Below are 17,318 nucleotides of genomic sequence, written 5' to 3'. Positions count from 1 at the left end.
AAATTAAAGGGATGCCCATCAATTGGGGAGTGGCTGAACAAGTTGTGCTATATGACTGTAATGGAATACTATTGTGCTGTAAGAAATGATGAGCAGGCAGATTTCAGAAAAAATGGACTTACACGAACTGATGCTAAGTGAAGTGAGCAGAACCAGGAAAACATTCTACATAGAAACAGCAACATTGTGCGGTGACCAACTATGATAGACTTAGCTCTTCTCAGTAGTATAATGATCCAAGACAATTCCAAGAGACTCATGATGGAAAATGCTCTCCACATCCAGGGAAAGAACTATGGAGTCCAAATGTAGATCAAAGCATACTATTTTCACTTTCTTTGGGGTTTTTCATGGCTTTTTTTTTCTTTTGTTCTGTTTCTTCTTTCACAAAATGATTAATGTGGAAATATGTTTTACATGATTGTACATGTATAACCTATATCAGACTGCTTTCAACCTTGGGGAGGGGAGAGGGAGAAAAATTTGGAATTCAAAATCTTATAAAAATTAATATTGAAAATTATATTTATATATGATTGGAAAAAATACTGTTTACATTAAAAGAAAAAACACATTTCAAAAAAAAAAGATTTTAAGTACAGAGAAACAGTTCTTAAGAAAGCATCAATGAAAGATCTGAACCCAGTTCTATCTCCAAGTTTGACACCAAAGCACCAAGGTAATTTCTAGGATGGGGGGAGGAGGCAGGGAAGGGTAACCCTCTACTGTAAATCTCTAGAAAACCTTTTATTTCTTTGGAAGTAACTCATATTTTATATGCTACGGATTTCTACTAACAAGTACTTAAAAAGCATGTAAGCCCAAGAACTACTCATACCACTCGATGCTTTAAGGCTTGCCAAAAACGCTCTTTACCCTAGTTAGAAATGGAGTCTTGGATTACTGTCTGCAAGTGAAGCATTGCTCATTCCTTTCCACGCATTAGAGGAAGGCCAATGTTTCCAGCATCACTTTACTGTCGGAGGCAATAACCAGTAGAGGGCAGCACGGTACACAACTGCCTTACCTTCTCTGTCCTCCGTGAACAACATGTGTATCCCATTTCTGGACTTAGGCTGTTTACCTTAGGGAGATTACAATTCTCTAAAGCAGGGGTTCTTAAGAGGGACCAGGGACAGACTTTTAAGGGGAATGGGGAGGGGGAGGGGAACTACACCTTTACTTTCACTAACCTATGACTGAAATTTAGCATTTCCTTCAATTATGAATGAAGGCAACAAAGATTCTTTTGAGAAGGGGCTCAAAATGGTAATGACCAAAAAAAGGTTGGTCCCAACAAAAAGATGAAAAGAAACATTGCCTCTACCTTTGAAGATGTGGGGGAATAGGAGAATGAAACACTCCATCTAATATCAACCCTGGGTAGTTTTGCAGAACTATTTTTTTCTTTTTCATTCTTTGTTATGAGGGACTCTCTGATAGGGGGACATACATGTAAGGAAATGTAAATGATTTACAAAAGGGGGCTTCTGTACATTATAAGAAAACATTTTACTTTGTTTGCAGGATCAGGCACAATTTCTATTCTATGGGTAGTTAAAAAGCACAAACAGGAAACAAAGATTTCCTTCAAAGTGACCTTCTTGACTTAAAGAGAGGCTAAATTCTCAAAAGTAGAGCAATATGGAGAAAAGAGAACAAATTGAGATTGCAAAACCTCAACAAAGTATGGAGAAAGATACATACCAAGTGGCATATTGTACATATGTAAAGTGTGATGATAAAGGAAGGCGCTTCCTACTTTAAAATTCTACGTAGGGGGGCAGCTAGGTGGCGCAGTGGATAAAGCACTGGACCTGGATTCAGGAGGACCTAAGTTCAAACCTGACCTCAGACACTTGACACTTACTGGCTGTGTGACCCTAGGCAAGTTACAACCCTCACTGCCCAGCAAAAAAAAAAAAAAAAATCTATGTAAATGCGAATTATTATTATTAGGCTAAAGACCAAAGATCCAGTTAATGCCTTTATTAAGAGAGAGACACTCATAAACTCTAATTCTGTTTAAACTTACAAAATTAAGACTAATTATCTGTTAGTTTAAAACCTTGTACCTTCGTTATAGAATTAGCATTTCTAAGTCTCTGCTGAGCTTGGGTTCCAGATACAGACCATAAAACACTGTGAAAATCAGACTGACTTGCAAAAAGATTAAAAATGATTTTATTTAATCGTGGACACTAATAGCCTTAATCAAGACTGACCAACTTGCTTAAAACAAATAATTATCCTTGACAAAAGAAATGTAAATGAAATCCCAGTTCATTAATTTGCTAGCTTCTCTTCTCTAAAGGGACAGCGGCCTAATTAAATATGTTGATATAGATATACAAGTAAGAATAAAAATGGCAATCCTAAATTAATTTATGGATTAATACAACAGCACTGGCCTATTTTATAGAATTAAATAACATCATTATATGTGGAAAACTTCCACCAGCTATACCTTCTCAATAACAAATGCATAGATAAGAAAATCTGGTAAAAAATTATCTAGATGAAAACTGTGAAATACAGGTGATTGATATGTTATATATACTCTCAAACTATCCTATGATGCCTCATCTTTCTCTTCATCCCAAGTGCTTAGCACAGTACCTGGCACATAGGTCCTACTGAATAAATGCTTATTAACTTAAGTCTCACCTCTCAGTAGCATTTGAAGTGATAACTTCATTTGGAAGACTTATTCTGGTGCCAAAGGGATAAGGGAGGAGTAATAGTTAGAAACTTCCAAGAGACAGATTTAGGAGAATTTATATTCCAACAAACCAATTTGGAGAAGACTGTCTCTATCTGGTTTCCTCAGATAGGGCACATTACTGTTTATCCTAGTGTGTTGTTCAGTCATTTCAGTTGAGTCCAGCCCCATGTGACCCCTTTTCTATTTGGGGTTTTCTAGACAGAGGTCCTGGAGTGGTCTGCCATTTCCTTCCTCAGTTCATTTTACAGATGAGGAATGGGGCAGCTAGGTGGTGCAGTGGATAAAGCACTGGCCTTGGATTCAGGAGTACCTGAGTTCAAATCTAGCCTCAGACACTTACTAGCTGTGTGACCCTGGGCAAGTCACTTAACCCTCATTGCCCCTCCCCTCCCCCAACAACCAACAACCACCACAACAACAACCAACAACCACAACCACAACCACAACCAACAACAACAACCACAACAACAAACAACCAGATGAGGAATAGAGGCAAACTGGGTTAAATAACTTGCCCATGCTCACAAAAAGTGTGAATCCACATTTGAACTCAGGTCTTCCTGTCTCCAGGCCCAGCATTCTATCCACTGAGACATCAGCTGCCTCCTATCCTAGTTACCTTACTTATTTCTGGGAAGAAACCCTTTTTAAAAGGGGGTGAATGGAGAGGACAGGCTTTCCTAACAAACCATGGGCAGGGAACGAATTGCCTGATTACCTAAGCAAACACAGTAATTTACTCCTGTATCTCACACAAGTATGGCAACCATATGTCTGATTTCAAATATTCTATTCCATTGTCCCATGAGCCATCCAAATGTTTGGAAAATTCCAATATTTCAGTGAATAGCATCTAAGTGTGTCGAGTCAGCAAGCATTATAATAAAAATATACGCTTACAGCAGATTGAGTCACAAGCTGAAAAAACACCACACTTGCTCACCAGCCTGTGTTATTTTATGCCTGTCTGAACATGTAGAAAGATGTTTGTAGAGAGATGTGAAGCAAGGCACAACGCTCCTGGTATCAAAACCCCGACAAATATGGGCTATGTTGAACAGAAAAGCACAGATACCTGCCAAATGACGGCATTGATGGGAAAACATGGTTGTTTCCACTCGCTTTGATACTGTATTGTGGAAATCAAAAGAAACAACCCCAAGACAAAGTCACTCGAGTGGACAGATTTTTAACTTGTAAACAAGGGGGATGCATACAGAGGACATGTGAACGAACTCGATTAGGTTTTACTCTGTGGCTTTTTTTTTTATGCAACAAGATCAGAGGAAATATTCTCTTTGGCTACACTAGCAAGGTACAGGAATACAACAAAACAAAACAACACAACAACCTACTGTTCATTCCAAGTAATATCTGCTTTAAAAAGAGAGAAATGATATATGGTCCAGAATATTAACTGCAGCAAAGAAATATCTGTTGGAACAGGATAAACAATATTGAGTGCTTCTTCAGATACACCTTGTTATATGTTGACCTTACTCAGCAAACTATAGCAAAACTATAGGACTACTAAGAACCTAGATGATGTTTTGTTGTCGTTTAGTCGTTTTCAGTCACATCCGACTCTGTGACTCCTTTGGGGGGTTTTCTTGGCAATGATACTGAAGTGGTTGGCCATTTCCTTTTCTCCTCATTTTTTTTTTTTTTAGTGAGGCAATTGGGGTTAAGTGACTTGCCCAGGGTCACACAGCTACTAAGTATCTGAAGCTGAATTTTAACTCAGATCTTCCTGACTTCTGGCCAGGTGCTTTGGCCACTGTGCCATCTACCTTGGGTTCCTAGTCAAAAAAGCTCCATTTCACTAATTTGGTTTCTGTAGTTCATAGTTTGAGGTGTTCAAAATTAAGAGGCCAAACAATGGCCAATGAGGCTTGGTCTGAGACCTATTGTTGGCCAATCTATGAGAGTCAGTGATTTGGGGTTAAGGAATGGTACTTATTTATTTGTTTGTTTTTGGTTTTTTGGTGAGGCAATTGGGGTTAAGTGACTTGCCCAGGGTCACACAGCTAGTAAGTGTTAAGTGTCTGAGGCCAGATTTGAACTCAGATCCTCCTGAATCCAGGGCCAGTGCTCTATCCATTGTGCCACTTAGCTGCCCCAAGGAATGGTACTTTATTTATTTTTTAATTTTTTTAATTTTTAGTGAGGCAATTGGGGTTAAGTGACTTGCCCAGGGTCACACAGATAGTAGGTGCTAAGTGTCTGAGGCCAGATTGGAACTCAGATCCTCCTGAATCCAGGGCCGGTGCTCTATCCACTGTGCCACTTAGCTGCCCCAGGAATGGTACTTTAAATTAAAGTCCAGACCATAACTCCAAGATATCTTGTGAGGTTTGAGCAGTAAAAGCTAGGTAAAGGAGGACACTTCCCCTCATTTCTTATCTAGCATTAAAAACTGAAATGGCTGTTGCCTCAGGCAACAGGCCTGGGAAAGACCTTAGCTTAAAAAGGCCAAGGTTTCCCACTGCATCCAGGGCCATCTCCAGTCATCCTGACTTGTGTCTTGCCACAGGACCCAGATGGCTCTGGAGGAGAGAGTGAGGACGGTGACTTTGCACAGTCCTGCCTCACTTAAATCCAATTCACTGGAAGTCATGATATCACCCCAGTGTCATGGTACTCTTCAAGAACGAAGGGCATGAGGCAGCTAGGTGGCCCAGTGGATAGAGCACCAGCCCTGGAGTCAGGAGGACATGAATTCATATCTGGCCTCAGACACTTAATGCTTACTAGTTGTGTGACCCTGGTCAAGTCATTTAACCACGATTGCCTCACAAAAAAACAAAAAAGGAATGAAGGGCATGCAACAACCAATACACTCAAAATTACTTCACTATAACTTTTTAAATGCTGAAATAAGTGCAAATTGCAAGAAGATAAAGGGTGCTTTTAATTCAGTTTTACAAAATGATTATTTCCTGGCCTCCTAGTGCACTACAACCTATACAGCCTTTCTCAGTAGCAATCCCATTGGAACCACTTAATGCCTCTGAGGCATTTTCCTCATGGTGGAACTTTCCCACAGCAAGTCTCTAGTAGGTGGCATCATTCCAATCATTACAAGGTTAAGGACGGAAGGCTGTCTCATGCCAACATTCCAATCAATCAGCAAGCATTTATTAAGCTCTTACCCTGTGCCAGACACTGAGCTAGGCACAAGAGGACATAAAGAAAGGCAAAAACCATTCCCTGCCCTGAAGGAGCTTACATCCTGATAGAGAAGAACAGAAGAACCTTGGGGTAAATTGCTTTATGATGCTTCCTCTGACCTCCTGGTCCTCTCAAATCTCAATCTCTGGCTCTTCTAATCTGTTATTTATAGATAAGAAATAATAATAAACAGAACCACTACCCATCTAAGCAAAAATCTGTGTTCCCTATAATCTCATCTCATTCAGACCCTTGACCTTTTATACAATTGTTCTTTTTTTGTTTGTTTTTTGTTTTTGTTTTGTTATGCAATTGTTCTTTTGTGACTTCTGGATTCCCTGTCTTCCTGCATAGTTAAAATTCCCTTTCATCTTCAATCTCTTCCTCTTATACCCTTCCCCACCTTCCTGTTCTAACTGTAAACTCTCTCCAAAGATGATGGTTGTTGAGGAATTTTTACATCAGGGAGGGCTCTGGAAGAATATCATCCACTAAGGAAGAATGTCAAGAAAGGCAGAGCCAAAATAAAGAGAGAAGATTTATTAGCATGTTAAGAAGTGTCCTTGAGGGAAACAGTTTCAGCTTCCTCAGAAAATCGTACTTCGTTATGTAGCTGTCAGTAGGGAAGGATTTGGATTAAACAACCAAAAAGCAGCATTATGGGGCAATTAACAGGACCAGTGGGGAAAGCCCCACTTGACTTTGGGTGCCACAATGGGAGGGTCAACAGTTTGGAGCATCACCAGCTTGCTTAATTAAGTTATTAGTTCTTATAGCCTGGCTTATGGTTCTTAACAGATGATTGGCTGGAAAGCTTGTCCAAAAGGAAATAACGAGGTTGCCATTTTATTCACAAAGATGTTCCTAAATGATTTGTCTTTTCTTCTACAATCCCAACCCAAATCAAATTTAGCTGGAGCAGATCAGTCAGTGATCTTATGTTGTACAGCGGGGATTGTAAAGAGAGGTCTTCTAGGGCCGGCTCTCAATATTTGGTCTTGAGTCTATAGACAGGTGGTTTGAAACCTTTATGACTCATGTGGAGAAGGGGAAGAGAATAAAAAATCATCTGAGCTTGATGAGGGGAGCTTGGCATCTAGTGATTATTATTATATATTGTATATATAATAGATATTTTATAGATATTATATATTATTATTTAAGACAATTACTGCTACCAGGATCATTAAAAGACCTTGAAAAAATATGCTCTTGAATGAAGATCACCTGATCCAAGGCCTAGACATGAGAAAGTCCATATTCAACCTTGTAGAACCAGGTTACTTGTTTTGGGATCCTGGAAGACAACTACTTCACCTTTGCTATTTTTTTCATGAATGTAAAGGAAAGATTACAAATACTTCACTAAAGTTCAGGAATACCTATATACATGGTAGGAACCCTTTGACAAAATGGCGAAATCCTGTGATGTGTACTACACCTCTAGGGAGGTCTAGAGCCCACCTATGTCTGAGATAAGATGCCTAGTACTAAGATTCAGAAAGGGGTAATTTTCCTATTTCGATGGAGAAGAGAGGTACTACCAACCCCCACAATATAGTCTGCTTTTGAGGCAAGGACTTGACAAGTAGACTGGTTGGAGGATGGGGATGGGAGAGTGACACACAGAATTCCTCTAATTGTGTAATTGAGAGAGACTTCCATTCATTCTACGCCCACCTTGGGGAGGGAAGACCCAAGAAGTCAATGTGATGTCACATGTGGAGAAGGAACAGTTGATCTCTGATATATTTTGGCATTTCTGGCAAAGACTATGGATGACTTCCTTGAGGTCAGACCTGTACATCTTAAAATACAAGTCACCTCCTTGAGGTTGGACAACCCATCTTTGGGATTGGTCAAATGCCAACAGTCTAACCAGGAACTAAAAGCTTCAGCATGTGGTGTTTAGCACCTCAACTGTGGTAGAGATATTCTTTCACAAGGATGCATTAACAGGTACTGGGGGTTCAGGTATTGGTTTGGACAGGGTGAGAGGGAAGTTGTTGGGGTCTCTGGTCTGACCTAGGTCCTTGGAAGCATCATTTGGAAGCTGAATTCCCTCCACTTTGGGAGGCTTTTACTGGTTGTCTGCATGTGGCATACCCAATAATTTGCCAAGACTGTCTGCTAGCCAGTAAAAAAGGAACCAGCCCCCAGAGCTTGGAATATGAGGCGATTTCATTATTTTTCCATGACTGTTTGAGTACTTCTCTTTCCCTGAATTTTGTGAAAAAAGGTGGGAAAACAGACCATTTTTAAAGAGTGTGTTATATTCTCTACTTCTTGTTGTTTGAGCCATAAGTAGCCTCCCAGCTGTATGTTGAACTTCAATAAAAAAAAGATATTTAGAGCACTGAGATTGTTTGTGGGCAACCAAGAAGTCTTTGAGGTGCCTCAAGTATCCATCCCATAGCTTCCAGTCAGTGGTGCATTTTATCGAGAACTTAGCTACAGGTGAAGCAAAGGGACAATGTTTTAAGTTCTGTAAATATGTGCTATTTAGAGAGAGAGCTGAAGTGATCAGAAACAGGGCCCGGGGCCCTTCCAGGAACAGTGAAGAATTTAGACACTTAAATTCAATGAGTTTGTCCAACGGGCTATGAAAAGGCCTGTAATGTGTAAGACATGAGGCCAATTTTCTAGCTGCAACTTTGAGATTATGATCTTGGTCTTGTACCAGAGAGTATAGAAACAGGGAAGAGTTGCATTTAGAAAAGCGCTGACCTTTCACCTCTAACTGGGCAGAAGACAGAGTCCCCAGGACAAACAGAAGAGCTAATACCAAAATCATGGTTGTCTCAGTACAGGGAGAAAACTGCTGCTTCAGGACCAAAAGGGTTAGGAGGCTCCAAGGTGTGAAAAGTTAAGATAGCAGATAAAATATATAGGGGTTAGGAGAACCAGGACAAGGTATCGCTTGTCAGAGCAGAGCCCACGTTCATGGAATCCCTCTTAAATTCAATAAGCAGCAGGCTGGTTTTCACATAAGATGAGCTTCTGATCTTTGGAATCCTTGGATTTATCGTTGAAGGAATAGGTCCTTGCCTGCTGGGTTGTGAGTGCCAGATGTGGCTTGGTAGGAGTGACTAGCAGGTGGTCTATCCCCCTCAACTCTGGGGACAATTTGGGCTGTAAATAAGGTCCTGGGATGGACCCTCTGACCCAGGGCACAAGTCAGACTTTTACTGGGGAGCTCTGATGTATACTTTGTCCCCTGGCTGGATTCTGCGATAGGCAAGGTCATCTGGATCAGCTTGGGTTCTCCTGTAAAGGGTAGACAGTACTTGAGTTAATACAGTGCTAGTATTATCCACATTATCCTTAAAGTCTTAATACAGGTTTTTGTTTTTGTTTTTTGCTGGGCAAAAGGGTTAAGTGACTTGCCCAGGGTTACACAGCTAGTGTTAACTTGGAAATTAAGGAAACAATCAATATAGGAGAAATGAGGTCATTAATCGGGGCAGAGGAACTATAGTTCCTGGTATCTCATAACTCAGAAGCTAGGAATACCCAAAGATGGGAACAGAGGACAGGGTTTTTATGGGGTAACAGAACAAAAACTACTACAACTACTTAATGTAAATGAACCTTTAACAAAAGAGTCTGGAAATGACAAAGACAGTCAGCCCCAGGCAATTCATCTGCCTGGGTAGGGGGACTAGGTAGGGAAATCAGTTCACAGTAAATTTGTAGTTATCATAAGTGTTAAGTGTCTGAGGCCAGATTTCAACTCAGGTCCTCCTGAATCTAGGGCCAGTGCTTTATCCACTGCACCACCTAGCTGCCCCCAGTCTTAATACAGTTTTAAGTTACTAAAGCATAAAACTGCATCAAGGCTTTTGGAACATGCTCCTATGACACTGTTAAACTCTTCACTAAGCCACTTCCAGCTGGCATGAGATACTCAAAATTTATCTAAAAAGGGGACATTGGCGTTTCTAAGTTGGACCATCATCAAAGGCAGAGTTTCAGCCCACTTAATATCAGAGTTTTGACAGAACCTAGACACAAAAAGGGCCTTAGGGAAGCTTTTCTTCTACTTGCCCTGAAGTTTGGGCATGGCATGGAAGTATGAAATTTTAGGAAGAATCCATGGTATTTTGCTAGCTGATGGCTGACCTCAGAAGTGAAGTGGGTCCCCTGGTATGACTCAATACATATTGGAAGGCTGGCTGTAGGGATCAATTCTGTCACTTTTTTGGTCACTGTTATGGAGGTTGCTCTCTGGGTAGCATAACATTCTACCTCTATTAAACATACAGAGTTGGGGCAGCTAAGTGACACAGTGGATAAAGCATTGGCCCTGGAGTCAGGAGGACCTGAGTTTAAATCCGGCCTCAGACATTTAACACTTAGTGGCTGTGTGACCCTGGGCAAATCACTTAATCCCAACTGCCTCACTAAAAAACCCCCACAAAAACAAAAACAAACATACAGACTATTATCAGGCAATATTTAAATCCCAGAGAGGGTGAGAGTTCTATGAAATCTACATGGAGTCTGTAGAATGGAAGATTAGGCCTCCATGGGGTGCTCCTGCAGATCTTTGGCCCTTTTCCTTCATGGATTTTCTTCAAATATGAGATTTTAGGGGACAGGCAGTTACCTGATTGATCTCTAGGCAATACTATTTTTTTCATTAGTCCCAGTGCCATGCCACATACCCTTTACATATGGCCCATCTGATGGGTCACAAGTGCCAGCCAAAACAGCAGGAATGGGAGCCAATGAGGTTTCCATTTGGCCACATCATGAGCCCTGAAGAGTCAGTGGAACAACCTAGTAACATCCACCTTTATTTCTCAGGGTGGGGTATGGCCTGGCAAAAGGAAATGATGTCATTAAGTGACAGTGGGAGTGGGAGGAATGCAAAAGAAGGTGAGGATGAGGTGAGATTGCTTAATTCTATAGCACCTCAAGCAGCAGGGTTGGCACAGGTGTGCCAGAAACAGGATCCAGGGTGTGGAAGGCAGTGGATTATAGAAATTTGGGAAGAGAGGTAGAAGGTGTTGAGAAGAGCAGCTGTGAGGGGGCCCGTGGGAAATAGAGGAACTCCCGCTATATCTGATCTACAGGAGGACAGGCCAAAAGCATATCTGGGATTGGGTAGAGATATTGACTGATGTGTCTTTTGCCAACTGGCCAGCTTGAGCCCTCACATGTTACATCCTGAGAATGAAAGCCTTGAAGGTTTCATAAGGGGTGACCACTGAATAGGAGGCAATGAGGTCCCAGGAAATCTTGAATGCCTAAAGGACTTATCCACAAAAAGTGCTGAAAATAGGGTCTGGAAGAGATGTGTATCTGGGGAAGGGTCTGCAAGCAGTTGTGGAGAAGAATCTGGATCTCTGTTGGAAAGGGAAGGAGGGTGGGAGGATTGGAGGTGTTACCCCCTAAATAGCAAATGTCAAGACTAGGGAAAATGGGGTGTCAGGAAACAAAGGTATTAAAAGCTCAAAAGGTCATAGACAAAGGGATGACAAAGTCATGGATAAATGTGATCTCCCTCTGGGTCAAGTTTTCCCGCTTAACCTGGAGAATGGAGGTATCCCAGGGATCCCACAGGGTCAAACTGTCTAACAGAGCATTTCTTTGGATAGCATTGTTTCAATTACAGATGTGATTCTTTACTCTGAATCTCTCAAGATGGGATACTGGAGAACAGTTGGAAGAAGTTTGTTAGCCTTATAGTAAAATTTGAACAGTTCTATCCTAAGAATCAAACCCACATAATTTGAAAGGGTTACTCACAAGGCAGAGCAAACCTTTTCCAAGGTCTGAGAACTGAAATTGTATTCCCTCTTCATTATTGGGGAGTCAGAATTTATACCAATTGGGGAACTGCCTGTTGGGGTCATGAATCCAATAGAAGGGCCAAAACTGGGGGGAAGGGGTAATTGGATAGAGAATAGAATTCCTCTTTTATCCCTACAGCATACACTATACCTTGTGATAAAGGCAATTCTATGTCTTCCATCTTAATACTCAAGAAGGTAGCCCAGGTGTCAATGAGAAAATTCAGTTTCTAACCCCAATAGTGAGGTAGATGTGGCGTTTTGGGGTCCTGTCATATCAAGGGCCAACTGAGACCCATCACAGGCAGTTAGGAAATTTGCCAGCTTTGGAACCAGAGAGATTATAGAAAGGGTGGTCCTGTGGGAGTCCCTTCTTTCCCTGCTGTTATCCCTGAGCTGTTACGGATTCCTTTCACTAATGTCTAATCTTCTCATGATGACTGTCAGGATGCTTATCTCTGTCTGTGGGGCCCTTTCACACAGGATCAGGAGTTTTAGTCTCACTGAATGCTTATTCTGGAGTAATTCTAACTGAAGGACTAAAACAGCCCTTGTCAGTGCCTTCTTTTTCTTAGCTTCCTGTTGGACATTAAAAAAAAAAAGCAAAACCAACTGAGTAGCTGTGGAGTTCATGAGACTAAATGGGAACCCATATCAGCCTACCACTGAGCTTTTTATGGAGAAATGAATGTCAGGGAGGCTCTTCACTATGGCAGAAATGAGAAGGGGCTGGTATTAAGGAGAATGTATCTAACACAGTGTATCTTTTTAAAAAAAAGTTTCCATAAAGTGTCCTACAAAGGTTTAGGATGCACTCCCTCACAGTTGCATAAATCCACTTTCATCCAGTTAGTCTTAGGTCTCTCCAATATGGTACCTGGGGTCCTTAGTATCCAGATGCTGTTGGTCTGTAACTGTGGCAGGGAATCCCAATAATGAGTCAGGCCCTCTTTCACTCTGGATTTTGAGTAATTTATCAGCCAGGCACCAAGCTCAGGGTAGGAAAACTGTATATTTTTGGGAGGAGAGAGCATATAGAGAAGCCACTCCTAAACCCTACAAATAGAACTGCGGAGTGCCACAGGACCACTGAAGTTTTCCCTAAGCTTTATAAGGTCCTTAGATGGGATGGGAAGAGACTTCTGTGATTAATGGTGTCAGCAGCTGTCCAGAGTGCACGAATTCTTTGGCCTTTGCTCCCTAGAGTGCCTGGATACATGCACACTGGGCAATGGTTGGTGATCTCAGAAAGAGACGGCAATGTGTTTTCAGAAGGAAGGGGAAAAGAGGTGTCATATGGAACTATAGTCATCTCTCCCATGTGGGAGGAGCTCCAAGGAGTAGTAGGACCAGAGTGAGTTAGAATGGCAGGAATGATATGGATGGAGGACATGTCAGGGAATTAAGGGGAAGGGTCAGGAGAGGGTTGAGTGTGAAGGGAAGGGAAAGGCAGAATTGGAAGAGGGGGAACCTGAGACTGCAGATTAGCAAAAGTGTGAGAATGTGACCTATGACTCCATAGTTAATGTAAACAGCAGAAGAAGCTCTAACTATCCCATGGGAAGACATGCGTGTGGCTACAGGCCATCCCTGGTACTGTGCCTTTTTCTTTTTCTATATAATATCTGGCCTGGCCTGAGGGTAGTGAGGACATCTACCACTGTCCTGCTGGCCCCAAGATAGGCCACCAAAAATCTATTTACTTCCATGCTGGTATGGACTGCCTCTCTTTCTTCGGTATCTCAGTAATCTTTTTTTTTTTTTCTGATAATCTCTTAGAGGTGGGACAGTCCCTCAGGATAGTCTGCCACCTTACAATTGGCATAATCAGTACAGAAAAGATCTGCCACCTTAGAACAGAAGAAACGGACTTGGGGAGAAATGTCTCTGCAAGGTACATAAGAAAACAACCAAAAAGTAAATGGATTTGATTAGAACATCTAATTAGATACTTGGGGAATCTTATAAACTAAAGTTCAGTACTAATCAACTTAGAAATTACTTTTTAAATCAGTGTATCTCTTGAAATTAGAAATTTTGCTGTAATTTGTATTAAACTCCTACATATTTTTATAATAGATTATGCTCAATTTGAATTTTAAGAAGTCTTGCTTCCTCCTTACAAAAGAGAAGCTTATTTAAGGGAGCAGGAGGAGCAAGCCCAAGCCCTCCTGAGGACTTGAGAATAGCTTGAGGGGGCAGCTAGGTGGCGCAGTGGATAAAGCACTGGCCCTGGTGTCAGGAGGACCTGAGTTCAAATGTGGCCTCAGACACTTGACACTTACTAGCTGTGTGACCCCAGGCAAGTCACTTAACTCCCATAGCCCTGCAAAAAAAAGAAAAGAAAAGAAAAGAAAAAATAAAAAGAGAGAGAGAATAGCTTGAGAAAGTCATGCCAGTTAAGCCCATAACTGAGTGATGAGACTTGGTGGGGACTGGAAAAATTATGGAAAAAAGGAAAAAAATTTGGTAATTACTATGAAGGAAAAGATACAAAGAAAAGACCTTGTAGAATCCCTTTATCTGTAAAATTAAGTCATCTGCTGGGACAAAGTTGTAACATCTTGTCATCCATGGGAAGGAGCTTGTTAGGGTTAAACAATGAATTAAACTACTTAGAATTTACAAGTCTGTTTATGATATAGAATTTATTTCTAATCATTGATCTTTATACCAGGATGTGTTTAAATTCATGAAGGAAAAGAAAAAGAACAAGTGAAGGATGTTAAGTGAAATTGTGTGTGTGTGTGTGTGTGTGTGTGTGAGAGAGAGAGAGAGAGAGAGAGAGAGAGAATGAGAATGAATATGTCTATGTCCTGGTAAACTTATTTCTTTATTCCAACATCATAAGAATAATGATCATAGTAGACAAGCCTAAACTGTGATTAATGAAACTTGCTATTTGAGGTAAAATCTCTTGGGATTGTAATCTGTTACTGTTTTAAAATTTGAATTTAGGTATGATTGTCTGAAGTCAGTAATACCACCATTGAAGAGAAATGCTAAAAGTGGCTCAGAGGGAGTGTGATATTGAATTGCAGGTCTGTATCTAGGGGAAGATTGAGGGAACAACCTTAGCAAGGTCAAAAATAAAAGTCTCTTGACTCAGTTTCCCCATCATATTACTTCCTTTTGTCCATCCCAAATGTTCATATGGGCTATTTATGCCTGACCTGTGGTAGGGCCTTTCTGAGCTCTTACTGGTTTGATCAGCCATAGTCAGCCACACTGTACCTTGACCTTTGACATAGAGATGTCATTTTGGTCTCCTTCAAATATGAAGGACAACAACTTGCTTTTGAACAGGAATGTTTCCTACCTGGTTAATCCTGAGTCTTGCTATGAGGTGGATCTGTTATTTCCTAATTAGCTGTCAAAACTGACTCTTTCCAGGAATCAAACCAAGCTAAGGATGCTTGACCCTGGTATAAAGTGTCGAACCAATCTGTGCCTGGGGAACCAGTTTTCATGGTGTTATAATCATGTCCCTGCTTTTTGATTTTCTAGAAAAGTTCTATAATCAGGGCAAGTGAGCAGTATAAGATATGAGCATGATGTAATTATGTAAGATTCCACTGATTTAAATCTCAGTGTGTAGTCATTCCATATCCCGAACAACTAAATAAATTAGTAACTGGGTTTGTCATCTGCTGGCTAATAGTGATATCATCATATACAAGATGAAGTCCCTAAAAGACCTCATTCTTTCAAAATGCTATGGGAATAAATGGATAAAGATAAAAAGCTTGTGGGGCAGCTAGGTGGCGCAGTGGATAGAGCACCGGCCCTGGATTCAGGAGGACCTGGGTTCAAATCCGGCCTCAGACACTTGACACTTAACTAGCTGTGTGACCCTGGGCAAGTCACTTAACCCCAATTGCCTCACTAAAAAAAAAAAAAAAAAAAAAAAGCTTGTGAGACAAAGATGTGAATCTATTCATTTGTGAGGTTAAAGTCAAAAACCTCTTCTGTTTTAAGGGTAAGAATTTTATTGCAAATTAGTCATCTTAGTGAAGAGTAATGATTGTGTAATATCTATTCCATTTGAATATGGTTAACAACCAAACATGTTTTATTATAGGCAATTCACTTGATATAAATTGTTCTCTGTATTTAATGGGGAATTAATTACTTAGTGTATCTACACATTCCAATCCAACTCCTTTGTTACAATTAAAGTAAGTTTCTTGTAAATAAATTCATTTGGGTAACCATTGAGCCTAGAGGTGGAAAGCCTCTACCTACCAAGAGTATTACCTATATTTTCATATATAGGATCAGATCCTTCATAGCACCTGATTCTCCTAAAGGAATGGGACTTAATTAGAGCAGAAAACAAGGTTGAGTTTATCCTGTTCATTCAGGACTGAACTTTTCTTATTTCAGTCTGGGATTCAGAGGGGTTCTAGTTTGATTCATGTCTTTTCCTGGCTTAATTTTGAGATCTTTACTTTTTCTTTTCTTTTTTTGGTAAGGCAATTGGGGTTAAGTGACTTGCCCAGGGTCACACAGCTAGTAAGTGTTAAGTGTCTGAGACCAGATTTGAATTCAGATCCTCCTGAGTCCAGGGCCAGTGCTCTATCCACTGCGCCACCTATCTGCCAAGATCTTTACTTTTTTCAAGGGAATCCTTAAGGCTAACACCAATGTTTTCCTGTCTTTTCATCTTAATTTGATCTGCCCAAAGGAACCAATTAGGAAGGGAATCTTCTAGGAACCTTCTAAGGTAAGTTAATTTGTCATAATCAAAGGAACCTTCATCTGCTCACTGCCACTTGGATGCTTATAGGTTTACCCATTCCAAATATGTCAGAGGCTAAGAAGAGAAGCTAACAGATAGGGGCTAAGAGAAGACTTTAATTACTTGAGCATGGGTAACCTATGAGTGAGAGTATTTTGTTGGATGCCTGTGATTCATTCTAAACTTTAGGTTGAACTGGAGTCTCTATCCTCAGAAAGACTCTACTACAAAAGACCCAGCCATGAGGAACTCTATCCCCAGGTCCCATCTCAAGTCTGAGAGATCTGACAGACAGGTAGCCCCAATAATTTGTCAAGGAAAAAAAGAAGCAGAAGAACGCAAGGCTCTGGGACAGGCCCACAGTTACAATCTTAGTGTTTTCCAGGAGAGAAAAGAGAGTCCATTACAATGAGATACCAGGTTCACACATTCAACCCTTGCTTTCTACTTTTCCTGAATTATTCCTGGAGTAGTACGTACAACTGCAAAGTGGTTAGACAGTCTTAGTCAACTAATCATTATGATTTAAGAAAATTTCATGATATGGGTAGCAAAGAAGTAAAGAGAACAGGAGAAAGGGAAAAGGAAATAGGTGAATAAGGGTTTGTTAAGTTTCATTCCAACAAAACAATTTCTATTCCCACAGTCCTACTTGGTTGGTTAGGTCCACCCAATCTTAACAGTTACTTGTATGTGATTAATTTAGGGGAAATTATTCTGCCTTCTTCTTTGGAGAGAGAGCTAGACACTCTAAAAGGTTAATTCCGTAAAAGTCTTACCTTGTGATGTACCTCAATGATCCTGAGTGATGGCTGGTTCCACCACTGTGAAGGGAGTTCCAGTCACCCCACTTCTGACACCAAACTTCTTGACTGGGGAGGTC

General features: G+C 40.7%; 1 protein-coding gene and 1 non-coding gene across 2 annotated transcripts in view; both read right to left on the bottom strand.

The window, feature by feature from the left end:
- Positions 1-17,318, bottom strand: part of ZBED3 (zinc finger BED-type containing 3) — a 35,824-nt gene that overhangs the window by 12,123 nt on the left and 6,383 nt on the right. The window lies entirely within an intron of this gene.
- LOC122737859 lies at positions 954-1,042 on the bottom strand. The gene has a single exon (XR_006354611.1). It is a non-coding gene; the product is annotated as a small nucleolar RNA SNORA47 (small nucleolar RNA).

Source organism: Dromiciops gliroides, chromosome 1 (genome assembly GCF_019393635.1).
Source record: "Dromiciops gliroides isolate mDroGli1 chromosome 1, mDroGli1.pri, whole genome shotgun sequence".
NCBI lineage: Eukaryota > Metazoa > Chordata > Mammalia > Microbiotheria > Microbiotheriidae > Dromiciops > Dromiciops gliroides.
This window is presented reverse-complemented; position numbering and strand designations above follow the sequence as displayed.